This window comes from Bombina bombina, chromosome 6 (genome assembly GCF_027579735.1).
Source record: "Bombina bombina isolate aBomBom1 chromosome 6, aBomBom1.pri, whole genome shotgun sequence".
Taxonomy (NCBI): domain Eukaryota; kingdom Metazoa; phylum Chordata; class Amphibia; order Anura; family Bombinatoridae; genus Bombina; species Bombina bombina.
Genome location: NC_069504.1, coordinates 584,525,536 through 584,539,826, shown reverse-complemented (window position 1 = coordinate 584,539,826; position 14,291 = coordinate 584,525,536).

Genomic DNA, 14,291 nt, shown 5'->3' with positions numbered 1-14,291 from the left:
GTATAAAATCATTATATAATATACAAATACATACCTATGGTTCAAATATTAGATCATAGTTTCTCATAAAAACAAGTTTCATAGGAATTTCTATATATTCACTGTAAAATAAAAGAATAAACTATAACACTTCAATAAAAGCTGTGTATCATATTACTAAAACAGATATATATAGAGCTATTAAAACTGGATATACATATAAGGAGAACCAAGATAAAAATTACTTCTTAAAAAATAAATTATTTCATAAAAACGCTTGTATATCTAGTTCAATGTTTAACCCCTTAGGTTCTAAGCAGTCTAAAGTTTTAATCCAATAGGTTTCTCTTTGTCTTAATTTCAACAGTCTATTAGTGTCCCATTTGTCGGGTGCTACCCATTCAATGATTTTTATACTAAGATCTTTTGGATTTTGATTGTGGCAAACTTTAAAATGATGTGAAACACTATGATTGTCGAAACCTGACTCAATATTTTTAACATGCTCTCTGAGTCTGTATTTGATTTTTCTTTTCGTCCTACCTATATAGATTTTTCCACATTTACAGCTCAACTGATATACAACATAAGTGGTATGGCAAGTGCATCTGAATTTGCACTTGTATGTCCGTTTGCCATTGTAGTTGTTAAATGTAGTATGGTTACTATCAATCAAAGGGCACATAATGCATTCAGAGACCTTGCATGGATACAGGCCTACCTTACTACCACACCAACTAGTAAGAGTACCATTTACTGTTTTTTGTCGAAGTTTGGTGGGTGCTATGTAGTTTTTAAGATCCTTATTTTTCCTAAATATGACCTCAGGCTTATCACTAAGTGCCTTCTGTAATACTGGGTCCAATTTTAACACATTCCAGTGTTTATTGATAATCTTTTTAATGTGGTGATGTTGATTGTTGTATCTTGTAATAAATTTAACAGATCCCTCTTGGAGATTATTTCTATTGTTCTTCTTTTTATTCACATGCTGGTTAGTGAGAAGAGCTTCTCTATCTATATTTAGGGCTCTGATTCTGGCGGTATTAAGAAGTTCTCTATTGTAACCTTTCTCTAAGAATTTATCTGTTAGAACATCAGCTTCTTTGTTATAGTCCTCTATATGTGTACAGTTGCGTCTGATTCTCTGATATTGCCCTATTGGAATGTTGTTTTTCCACTGTTTGTAGTGGCCACTTTTGGCATTTAATAAACCGTTTCTGTCAGTAGGTTTATGATAATTTTTTACACATACTTTATTGGTATGGTTGTCACAGTATATCACTAGATCTAAAAAAGATATGGATTCGGGTGAGCATTCATATGTAAATTTTAGATTTAAAAGATTACCATTGATATGTGAAATAAAATCATCTATTTGATCCCTAGGGCCCTGCCATATAATTAAAATATCATCTATATACCTGAAGTATTTAAAAACATTATTAAAAAATGGGTTATTGTTCCATATATATCTGTCTTCGAACTGGGACATGTAAATGTTAGCATACGATGGGGCAAAAGTGGTCCCCATCGCCGTACCCTGTATTTGATGGTAGAAGCAACCCTCAAATAAGAAGTAGTTATGTGTTAAGACAAATTGTACAGCATCCACTATAAATTTACGTTGTACCTCAGGGAGATGACTATTACATAATGTATCGCTAATTGCCATGGTACCTTGTGAATGGGGGATGCTAGTATAAAGAGCAGCAGCATCGCAGGTAATCCAGATATAGTCTTCCTGCCAGTCTAAACCCTCCATTTTGTTAATAACATCAATGGTGTCTCTGAGATAGGCTCTTGAGGATATAACAATAGGTTGTAGGTAAGAGTCCACATATTTGGATAAATTATCACATAGAGAGCCTATCCCAGAGACAATGGGTCTACCAGGAGGGTTAAGAGGATCTTTGTGGATCTTGGGTAAGTGATAAAAACATGAGATTTTTGGGGCCACTTCATATAAAAATTGATATTCTTCTGTATTTAAAACGTTCAAGGCCTTAGCTTCATTTAAAAGTATAAATAATTCTTTTTTGAATTTCTCAGTAGGATTAAAGGTTAGAAGAGAATACGTGTCCCTATCGGATAATAGGCGTTGTGCTTCTGCTATGTAATCTATCCGATTCTGCACTACTATGCCACCGCCCTTATCGGCAGCTCTAAATATGATATCATAATTTGCACTCAGTGTTTTTAGGGCTATTCTTTCTTCTTTGGAAAGATTATCATTTTCTAATTTCTTTCTATTTACAGTTTTATGAGAGAGTTCCTCAATATCCTGGCATACTAGTCTATTAAATATTTTGATGTATTCTGTTTGGCTGTGAATGGGATAAAAAACAGATTGACGTTTCAAAGGACAATGTTTCACAGTGAAGTCGTCCATGTCCTCATATACTGATAAGTCTGATAAATTAGGATCTATTCCAATCGGACTGTCATCTAAACTGGCCCCTAAATTTTCTAAGATGAGGAGATCATCAGTATTAACATTATTTAAATGTTCATGTGTACTGATGTATTTGGAAAAATGTCTTTTTAGTGTGACTTTTCTCACAAATTTTTGAACGTCTATATATAGATCAAAATAGTTAGGTGTATTATTTGGAGAAAAATTTAAACCCTTAGTTAATAGTTTTAATTCGCTAGTGGAGAACTCTTTATTAGAAAGGTTAAAAATCATCTTGCTATTAGCTTCTAATATCCTCTCTCTTTGTTTCTTTTGCCTAGATTTGAATCCTCCCCGATTCCCTCTTGATCTAATTCGTCTATGGTTCTTTTGGGGTTTCTCTGGTTTAGAGTTTTGTTTAGAATATTCTCCCTCCCTGAGTAATGCCCTTCTAAGTGGTGATTGGACTGTGTCTGTTGTTTGTATTGCTGTTGTCCCTGTTTGTGCCCCCCCCCTTGTAGTCTCCAGGGGGGTATCTCTAAAAAATGACGATTTTCTTGGACTTGATTATCAGTTCGATAATTTGCTCTAGGTGTATATGTAGACCTATTATTAGAGTCCTTTTTATTGTGATTCATAGTTTTGGGTTTAGCTCCTTCATATTGCCATCTGGGTGATTGTGGTTGTGTATCAAGGCCAAAAAATCTATTTTGTGTGGGGACATCATGCCATACATTTTCATCCCTATATTGATAATGAGTCCCTACTCTTGAATTGGGGTAATCGTGACTTCTATTGTAATTTCCATTTTGTTTATTTTTCATTTGAAAATTCGGTTTATTCCAATCTCTTCTCGGTGTTTGATAAACACGAGTATTGGTTATATGTGGACCTGTAGAGGTTCTATAGTTGTTATTACTATTACTATTGGATCTTTCAGGAAGTGGTTCCCTATTTGAACTAGACAGGGACTCCGGTTGTATGGCCCTATTTGACTCGTCCTGACCCCTATTTCTGTGTGATGCATTTTTTCTATATGAGTACACCTGGTCTGTTTTGAAATCCTCCAAATCTCTTTGCAATTTTTTGGTTTTATTAATTTGTAATTCACTAGAAAAAGAATCTACCCTTTGTTGGATGTTTTTATTAAGCTCCTTCCATTTCTGGATGTGTTCAAAGGGTTGTATCTTTGTCACTAGGGTATCAATCTCTAATTTTAAAGAATTTAATTTATATTCTCTATATTTGATAAGTAATTTGATGAGTGCCTTAGAGCATGTGTGCAAGATCTGTTCCCACTCAATTTGGAATTCAACTTCATCTAGATTGAAAGCTGGAAATTTGAAAATCCTAAGTCCCCTAGGAATAATATCATGGAGGATGTAATTATCTAGGAGTATTAGATCCTGCCACTCCTTTGCATCTTTCATTAAAAGTTTTTCTAGATCTCTGAATAATACTATAGGATCTATTAGGGAGTCTTTGACTATACTGTTATTATCCAATAAGTTAGATGACCTTTGTCTGTTGAAATTAAGACAAAGAGAAACCTATTGGATTAAAACTTTAGACTGCTTAGAACCTAAGGGGTTAAACATTGAACTAGATATACAAGCGTTTTTATGAAATAATTTATTTTTTAAGAAGTAATTTTTATCTTGGTTCTCCTTATATGTATATCCAGTTTTAATAGCTCTATATATATCTGTTTTAGTAATATGATACACAGCTTTTATTGAAGTGTTATAGTTTATTCTTTTATTTTACAGTGAATATATAGAAATTCCTATGAAACTTGTTTTTATGAGAAACTATGATCTAATATTTGAACCATAGGTATGTATTTGTATATTATATAATGATTTTATACTAATACTTCATGCAGTATATATAGCAAATCTAATACTGGTTATGTATACATTCGCTGGTAGTTTGTGACATTTATATATTTAGTTTTATATCCAATCAGTTCGCCTTTTAAGTCTATATTCATCTATATGCACTGTTATATGTATATATATTTTTTAGTATCATGTATATTATTAGATCACAAACTTGTAAGGTATATAGCTTTTTAACAATAATCGCTAATAAGTTAGTGAATATACTTGACCTGTCTAAGTTACACTAATCCAGAGCCTGAACCGCATTGGTTAAAAGCTGGTATATTAAGGTGCCAGCAGAGCCGTTCAAGTATTCTTGACAAAGTCCTGTCGATCAGGACGAAACGCGTAGAAGAAAGATCCAGGCTCGCAACTTCGTTTGTCCCTACAAGGGATTCGTAGTGTATTGATCTACTTTCAACCACTAATACTGCACGCTGAATTTTACGTCACCACCCGCGACTGCAGAGCGGTGTGGTAAGGACTGAATACTAAGCGGGAGATTCTAACAGCCGGAATTTTTACCTCCCAACATCGGAGTGACTGTGTACTGACCGCAGGGGGATTTTTTATGGCAGACGGCCCAGATATGAATTATACCCCTTTTATCTTGTGAGTGTTATTGAACCGCATTTTTTGTTCTAATAAATTGTTTTATCCCTACATTTGAGTCGGCGCTCCTCTGCTTTTTTCTTTTCTATACAGTTTCTTGGGAAATTCGGAAGTCCTGTTTGGAGGAGCAGCGAGACCACACACACATCTATTTATTTCTCTCTGTGATTTGGGAGACATCTCTTGGACTTAAACACCAGTAACTTTGACTCTGGACTTATGTGAGTACCTGTGTACTGGCTATATGATAAATCCAGTTACCAGTGTACCCTGATGTTTATCCTTATGTTTACTAATCTCATACTGGGTGTTTTGTAACATCATACTGTTTGGAACGAGTATATAGCGCTTTACCGTATATTTTCATATATACACCTGTTTCTTTGTAGTTTTTTTTTTCCAGGTAGAGCAGCTTATAATTTTCACTGTTGTTATTATTTATAATATTTATAGTATTCAACTATTTTTATTATATTTTACTATTGTTTTACATTTTACTATACTATATAATGGATAACACTGAATCAGGAACTAGTATTGAAACCAATCCTGTCCAGGTTTTTTCTGAGGCTCATACCCAATTTGGGGATAATAACTGGCGTAACAATAGACAAAGGTCATCTAACTTATTGGATAATAACAGTATAGTCAAAGACTCCCTAATAGATCCTATAGTATTATTCAGAGATCTAGAAAAACTTTTAATGAAAGATGCAAAGGAGTGGCAGGATCTAATACTCCTAGATAATTACATCCTCCATGATATTATTCCTAGGGGACTTAGGATTTTCAAATTTCCAGCTTTCAATCTAGATGAAGTTGAATTCCAAATTGAGTGGGAACAGATCTTGCACACATGCTCTAAGGCACTCATCAAATTACTTATCAAATATAGAGAATATAAATTAAATTCTTTAAAATTAGAGATTGATACCCTAGTGACAAAGATACAACCCTTTGAACACATCCAGAAATGGAAGGAGCTTAATAAAAACATCCAACAAAGGGTAGATTCTTTTTCTAGTGAATTACAAATTAATAAAACCAAAAAATTGCAAAGAGATTTGGAGGATTTCAAAACAGACCAGGTGTACTCATATAGAAAAAATGCATCACACAGAAATAGGGGTCAGGACGAGTCAAATAGGGCCATACAACCGGAGTCCCTGTCTAGTTCAAATAGGGAACCACTTCCTGAAAGATCCAATAGTAATAGTAATAACAACTATAGAACCTCTACAGGTCCACATATAACCAATACTCGTGTTTATCAAACACCGAGAAAAGATTGGAATAAACCGAATTTTCAAATGAAAAATAAACAAAATGGAAATTACAATAGAAGTCACGATTACCCCAATTCAAGAGTAGGGACTCATTATCAATATAGGGATGAAAATGTATGGCATGATGTCCCCACACAAAATAGATTTTTTGGCCTTGATACACAACCACAATCACCCAGATGGCAATATGAAGGAGCTAAACCCAAAACTATGAATCACAATAAAAAGGACTCTAATAATAGGTCTACATATACACCTAGAGCAAATTATCGAACTGATAATCAAGTCCAAGAAAATCGTCATTTTTTAGAGATACCCCCCTGGAGACTACAAGGGGGGGGGCACAAACAGGGACAACAGCAATACAAACAACAGACACAGTCCAATCACCACTTAGAAGGGCATTACTCAGGGAGGGAGAATATTCTAAACAAAACTCTAAACCAGAGAAACCCCAAAAGAACCATAGACGAATTAGATCAAGAGGGAATCGGGGAGGATTCAAATCTAGGCAAAAGAAACAAAGAGAGAGGATATTAGAAGCTAATAGCAAGATGATTTTTAACCTTTCTAATAAAGAGTTCTCCACTAGCGAATTAAAACTATTAACTAAGGGTTTAAATTTTTCTCCAAATAATACACCTAACTATTTTGATCTATATATAGACGTTCAAAAATTTGTGAGAAAAGTCACACTAAAAAGACATTTTTCCAAATACATCAGTACACATGAACATTTAAATAATGTTAATACTGATGATCTCCTCATCTTAGAAAATTTAGGGGCCAGTTTAGATGACAGTCCGATTGGAATAGATCCTAATTTATCAGACTTATCAGTATATGAGGACATGGACGACTTCACTGTGAAACATTGTCCTTTGAAACGTCAATCTGTTTTTTATCCCATTCACAGCCAAACAGAATACATCAAAATATTTAATAGACTAGTATGCCAGGATATTGAGGAACTCTCTCATAAAACTGTAAATAGAAAGAAATTAGAAAATGATAATCTTTCCAAAGAAGAAAGAATAGCCCTAAAAACACTGAGTGCAAATTATGATATCATATTTAGAGCTGCCGATAAGGGCGGTGGCATAGTAGTGCAGAATCGGATAGATTACATAGCAGAAGCACAACGCCTATTATCCGATAGGGACACGTATTCTCTTCTAACCTTTAATCCTACTGAGAAATTCAAAAAATAATTATTTATACTTTTAAATGAAGCTAAGGCCTTGAACGTTTTAAATACAGAAGAATATCAATTTTTATATGAAGTGGCCCCAAAAATCTCATGTTTTTATCACTTACCCAAGATCCACAAAGATCCTCTTAACCCTCCTGGTAGACCCATTGTCTCTGGGATAGGCTCTCTATGTGATAATTTATCCAAATATGTGGACTCTTACCTACAACCTATTGTTATATCCTCAAGAGCCTATCTCAGAGACACCATTGATGTTATTAACAAAATGGAGGGTTTAGACTGGCAGGAAGACTATATCTGGATTACCTGCGATGCTGCTGCTCTTTATACTAGCATCCCCCATTCACAAGGTACCATGGCAATTAGCGATACATTATGTAATAGTCATCTCCCTGAGGTACAACGTAAATTTATAGTGGATGCTGTACAATTTGTCTTAACACATAACTACTTCTTATTTGAGGGTTGCTTCTACCATCAAATACAGGGTACGGCGATGGGGACCACTTTTGCCATATCGTATGCTAACATTTACATGTCCCAGTTCGAAGACAGATATATATGGAACAATAACCCATTTTTTAATAATGTTTTTAAATACTTCAGGTATATAGATGATATTTTAATTATATGGCAGGGCCCTAGGGATCAAATAGATGATTTTATTTCACATATCAATGGTAATCTTTTAAATCTAAAATTTACATATGAATGCTCACCCGAATCCATATCTTTTTTAGATCTAGTGATATACTGTGACAACCATACCAATAAAGTATGTGTAAAAAATTATCATAAACCTACTGACAGAAACGGTTTATTAAATGCCAAAAGTGGCCACTACAAACAGTGGAAAAACAACATTCCAATAGGGCAATATCAGAGAATCAGACGCAACTGTACACATATAGAGGACTATAACAAAGAAGCTGATGTTCTAACAGATAAATTCTTAGAGAAAGGTTACAATAGAGAACTTCTTAATACCGCCAGAATCAGAGCCCTAAATATAGATAGAGAAGCTCTTCTCACTAACCAGCATGTGAATAAAAAGAAGAACAATAGAAATAATCTCCAAGAGGGATCTGTTAAATTTATTACAAGATACAACAATCAACATCACCACATTAAAAAGATTATCAATAAACACTGGAATGTGTTAAAATTGGACCCAGTATTACAGAAGGCACTTAGTGATAAGCCTGAGGTCATATTTAGGAAAAATAAGGATCTTAAAAACTACATAGCACCCACCAAACTTCGACAAAAAACAGTAAATGGTACTCTTACTAGTTGGTGTGGTAGTAAGGTAGGCCTGTATCCATGCAAGGTCTCTGAATGCATTATGTGCCCTTTGATTGATAGTAACCATACTACATTTAACAACTACAATGGCAAACGGACATACAAGTGCAAATTCAGATGCACTTGCCATACCACTTATGTTGTATATCAGTTGAGCTGTAAATGTGGAAAAATCTATATAGGTAGGACGAAAAGAAAAATCAAATACAGACTCAGAGAGCATGTTAAAAATATTGAGTCAGGTTTCGACAATCATAGTGTTTCACATCATTTTAAAGTTTGCCACAATCAAAATCCAAAAGATCTTAGTATAAAAATCATTGAATGGGTAGCACCCGACAAATGGGACACTAATAGACTGTTGAAATTAAGACAAAGAGAAACCTATTGGATTAAAACTTTAGACTGCTTAGAACCTAAGGGGTTAAACATTGAACTAGATATACAAGCGTTTTTATGAAATAATTTATTTTTTAAGAAGTAATTTTTATCTTGGTTCTCCTTATATGTATATCCAGTTTTAATAGCTCTATATATATCTGTTTTAGTAATATGATACACAGCTTTTATTGAAGTGTTATAGTTTATTCTTTTATTTTACAGTGAATATATAGAAATTCCTATGAAACTTGTTTTTATGAGAAACTATGATCTAATATTTGAACCATAGGTATGTATTTGTATATTATATAATGATTTTATACTAATACTTCATGCAGTATATATAGCAAATCTAATACTGGTTATGTATACATTCGCTGGTAGTTTGTGACATTTATATATTTAGTTTTATATCCAATCAGTTCGCCTTTTAAGTCTATATTCATCTATATGCACTGTTATATGTATATATATTTTTTAGTATCATGTATATTATTAGATCACAAACTTGTAAGGTATATAGCTTTTTAACAATAATCGCTAATAAGTTAGTGAATATACTTGACCTGTCTAAGTTACACTAATCCAGAGCCTGAACCGCATTGGTTAAAAGCTGGTATATTAAGGTGCCAGCAGAGCCGTTCAAGTATTCTTGACAAAGTCCTGTCGATCAGGACGAAACGCGTAGAAGAAAGATCCAGGCTCGCAACTTCGTTTGTCCCTACAAGGGATTCGTAGTGTATTGATCTACTTTCAACCACTAATACTGCACGCTGAATTTTACGTCACCACCCGCGACTGCAGAGCGGTGTGGTAAGGACTGAATACTAAGCGGGAGATTCTAACAGCCGGAATTTTTACCTCCCAACATCGGAGTGACTGTGTACTGACCGCAGGGGGATTTTTTATGGCAGACGGCCCAGATATGAATTATACCCCTTTTATCTTGTGAGTGTTATTGAACCGCATTTTTTGTTCTAATAAATTGTTTTATCCCTACATTTGAGTCGGCGCTCCTCTGCTTTTTTCTTTTCTATACTATAATAAAGTTATTAACCCCTACTCCGCCTCACTCCCACCTCAATAACCCTATAATAAATAGTATTAACCCCTAATCTGCCCTCCCTAACATCGCCGACACCTAACTTAAATTATTAACCCCTAATCTGCCGACCAAATCTCGCCGCTACTGTAATAAATGGATTAACCCCTAAAGCTAAGTCTAACCCTAACACTAACACCCCCCTAACTTAAATATAATTTAAATCTAACTAAATAAATTAACTCTTATTAAATAAATTATTCCTATTTAAAGCTAAATACTTACCTGTAAAATAAACCCTAATATAGCTACAATATAAATTATAATTATATTATAGCTATTTAGGATTTATATTTATTTTACAGGTAACTTTGTATTTATTTTAACCAGGTACAATAGCTATTAAATAGTTAAGAACGATTTAATAGCTAAAATAGTTAAAATAATTACAAAATTACCTGTAAAATAAATCCTAACCTAAGTTACAATTAAACCTAACACTACACTATCAATAAATAAATTAAATAAAATACCTACAATTACCTACAATTAAACCTAACACTACACTATCAATAAATAAATTAAATAAAATACCTACAATTATCTAGAATTAAACCTAACACTACACTATCAATAAATAAATTAAATACAATTCCTACAAATAAATACAATTAAATAAACTAACTAAAGTACAAAAAATAAAAAAGAACTAAGTTACAAAAAATAAAAAAAATATTTACAAACATTTGAAAAAAATTACAACAATTTTAAACTAATTACACCTACTCTAAGCCCCCTAATAAAATAACAAAGACCCCCAAAATAAAAAAATGCCCTACCCTATTCTAAATTACAAAAGTTCAAAGCTCTTTTACCTTACCAGCCCTGAACAGGGCCCTTTGCGGGGCATGCCCCAAAGAATTCAGCTCTTTTGCCTGTAAAAAAAACATACAATACCCCCCCAACATTACAACCCACCACCCACATACCCCTAATCTAACCCAAACCCCCCTTAAATAAACCTAACACTAAGCCCCTGAAGATCTTCCTACCTTGTCTTCACCATGCCAGGTTCACCGATCGATCCAGAAAAGCCTCTGATGTCTTGATCCAAGCCCAAGCGGGGGGCTGAAGAGTGACGTCCATCCTCCGGCTGAAGTCTTGATCCAAGCGGGCAGAAGAGGACATCCGGCCCGGCAAACATCTTCATCCAAGCCACATCTTCTATGTTCTTCAATCTGATGACGACCGGCTGATCTTCAAGACCTCCATCGCGGATCCATCCTTCTTCACCGACGACTTCCCGACGAATGACGGTTCCTTTAAGGGACGTCATCCAAGAAGGCGTCCCTCGAATTCTGATTAGCTGATAGGATTCTATCAGCCAATCGGAATTAAGGTAGGAAAATTCTGATTGGCTGATGGAATCAGCCAATCAGAATCAAGTTCAATCCGATTGGCTGATCCGATCAGCCAATCAGATTGAGCTCGCATTCTATTGGCTGATCGGAACAGCCAATAGAATGCAAGCTCAATCTGATTGGCTGATTGACTCAGCCAATCGGATTGAACTTGATTCTTCCGACGACTTCCCGACGAATGACGGTTCCTTTAAGGGACGTCATCCAAGATGGCGTCCCTCGAATTCTGATTAGCTGATAGGATTCTATCAGCCAATCGGAATTAAGGTAGGAAAATTCTGATTGGCTGATGGAATCAGCCAATCAGAATCAAGTTCAATCCGATTGGCTGATCCGATCAGCCAATCAGATTGAGCTCGCATTCTATTGGCTGATCGGAACAGCCAATAGAATGCAAGCTCAATCTGATTGGCTGATTGACTCAGCCAATCGGATTGAACTTGATTCTGATTGGCTGATTCCATCAGCCAATCAGAATTTTCCTACCTTAATTCCGATTGGCTGATAGAATCCTATCAGCCAATCGGAATTCGAGGGACGCCATCTTGGATGACGTCCCTTAAAGGAACCGTCATTCGTCGGGAAGTCGTCGGAGAAGAAGGATGGATCCGCGATGGAGGTCTTGAAGATCAGCCGGTCGTCATCGGATTGAAGAACATAGAAGATGCGGCTTGGATGAAGATGTTTGCCGGTCCGGATGTCCTCTTCTGCCCGCTTGGATCAAGACTTCAGCCGGAGGATGGACGTCACTCTTCAGCCCCCCGCTTGGGCTTGGATCAAGACATCGGAGGCTCTTCTGGATCGATCGGTGAACCTGGCATGGTGAAGACAAGGTAGGAAGATCTTCAGGGGCTTAGTGTTAGGTTTATTTAAGGGGGGTTTGGGTTAGATTAGGGGTATTTGGGTGGTGGGTTGTAATATTGGGGGGGGGTATTGTATGTTTTTTTTTACAGGCAAAAGAGCTGAATTCTTTGGGGCATGCCCCGCAAAGGGCCCTGTTCAGGGCTGGTAAGGTAAAAGAGCTTTGAACTTTTGTAATTTAGAATAGGGTAGGGCATTTTTTTATTTTGGGGGTCTTTGTTATTTTATTAGGGGGCTTAGAGTAGGTGTAATTAGTTTGAAATTGTAATTTTTTTCTAATGTTTGTAAATATTTTTTTATTTTTTGTAACTTAGTTCTTTTTTATTTTTTGTACTTTAGTTAGTTTATTTAATTGTATTTATTTGTAGGAATTGTATTTAATTTATTTATTGATAGTGTAGTGTTAGGTGTACTTGTAGGTATTTTATTTAATTAATTTATTGATAGTGTAGTGTTAGGTTTAATTGTAACTTAGGTTAGGATTTATTTTACAGGTAATTTTGTAATTATTTTAACTATTTTAGCTATTAAATAGTTCTTAACTATTTAATAGCTATTGTACCTGGTTAAAATAAATACAAAGTTGCCTGTAAAATAAATATAAATCCTAAAATAGCTATAATATAATTATAATTTATATTGTAGCTATATTAGGATTTATTTTACAGGTAAGTATTTAGCTTTAAATAGGAATAATGTATTTAATAAGAGTTAATTTATTTCGTTAGATTTAAATTATATTTAACTTAGGGGGGTGTTAGTGTTAGGGTTAGACTTAGCTTTATGGGTTAATACATTTATTAGAATAGCGGTGAGCTCCAGTCGGCAGATTAGGGGTTAATGTTTGAAGTTAGGTGTCGGCGATGTTAGGGAGGGCAGATTAGGGGTTAATACTATTTATTATAGGGTTAGTGAGGCGGATTAGGGGTTAATAACTTTATTATAATAGCGGTGCGGTCGGCTCGGCAGATTAGGGGTTAATAAGTGTAGGCAGGTGGAGGCGACGTTGTGGGGGGCAGATTAGGGGTTAATAAATATAATATAGGGGTCGGCGGTGTTAGAGGCAGCAGATTAGGGGTACATAGGGATAATGTAAGTAGCCGCGGTTTACGGAGCGGCAGATTAGGGTTTAATAATAATATGCAGGGGTCAGCGATAGCGGGGGCGGCAGATTAGGGGTTAATAAGTATAAGGTTAGGGGTGTTTAGACTCGGGGTACATGTTAGAGTGTTAGGTGCAGACGTAGGAAGTGTTTCCCCATAGCAAACAATGGGGCTGCGTTAGGAGCTGAACGCGGCTTTTTTGCAGGTGTTAGGTTTTTTTTTCAGCTCAAACAGCCCCATTGTTTTCTATGGGGGAATCTTGCACGAGCACGTTTTTGAAGCTGGCCGCGTCCGTAAGCACCGCTGGTATCGAGAGTTGAAGTTGCGTTAAATATGCTCTACGCTCCTTTTTTGGAGCCTAACGCAGCCATTCTGTGAACTCTCAATACCAGCGGTATTTAAAAGGTGCGGCCAGAAAAAAGCACGCGTAGCTAACGCACCCCTTTGGCCGCAAAACTCTAAATCTAGGCGTTAGCATTGAAATGCAAAAATTTCAACATGTCCACATGCTTCTGGCTAAGGCTGGTTCTCTGTTTGCAGCTATATTTCCTGCAGCAGAGAAAAGGCTGTTGAGGTGTATAAGGAGGGTTTTGCCAATTTCACCAAAGTGGGATATTTATCTTTGTTAGCTCTTCGCCAATGCTAAAGTGTTTTCTACCTTGGCAAGGGGCCTTTCAAAGTAACCCTTGACTTCATTCTAACATAAAAATATCTTGAATATCTATATGCAATGGTAAATAACCAGCTATAAGGTTAGGGGAAATATCTAGTCCTCTCTAAAAATAACAAATATATACTTATAACGGTTGA